The following is an 865-nucleotide window of genomic DNA, read 5'->3' as shown; positions in this document are numbered from 1 at the left end:
CCCTTCGTCAGCGTCCGATAGCCACCGATCTTCGATGAGAGGTATAAATTCTTGGCAACCTTATGTATACTTTTCCAGTGAAATTCTTCACTGATATCGAAAAAGTGAAAACAAGCAATGTTAATTCTCTAAATGAAGTATTAACAGTAACTGCACGATAAAGTGAAGTATATTGCCACTTAAGTGTGGCTGACCCCTATGGGTGGATGTTACTGTTGCTTTTAGCCCCAGGAGGACATCTCCTCTAGCTGGCTTATCGACACACTACTGTGTCCTGTTTGTTTTGTTAAGGGAAGTTATCCCTCTCATCTTGATCTGTAGCACGAACGGACCCGGGTTTCAGGGTTATTTCCCTTCGTCAGCGTCCGATAGCCACCGATCTTCGATGAGAGGTATAAGTTCTTGGTAACCTTATGTATACTTTTCTAGTGAAAACAAGCAATGTTAATTCTCTAAATGAAGTATTAACAGTAACTGCACGATAAAGTGAAGTATATTGCCACTTAAGTGTGGCTGACCCCTATGGGTGGATGTTACTGTTGCTTTTAGCCCCAGGAGGACATCTCCTCCAGCTGGCTTATCGACACACTACTGTGTCCTGTTTGTTTTGCCAAGGGAAGTTTATATATATACTTTATTTAAAATCAGCAGAAATATAACAAAAAAACTGTTACTCTGAGTTTTTTGTTATATTTCTGCTGCTTTTAAATAAAGCATATTACTCTACCTCTGGTATTTGAGTACTCTTTTTTCCACCTTGTTGCACATTTCATGTGCTTACTCCGGTATATATATATATATATATATATATATATATACAATTGCAGCGTGGAAGGTGTTTATAAGCCATTTAAAATAATACACA

Source organism: Octopus bimaculoides, chromosome 23 (assembly GCF_001194135.2).
Source record: "Octopus bimaculoides isolate UCB-OBI-ISO-001 chromosome 23, ASM119413v2, whole genome shotgun sequence".
Taxonomy (NCBI): Eukaryota; Metazoa; Mollusca; class Cephalopoda; order Octopoda; family Octopodidae; genus Octopus; species Octopus bimaculoides.
Note: the sequence above shows the minus strand (reverse complement) of the source record.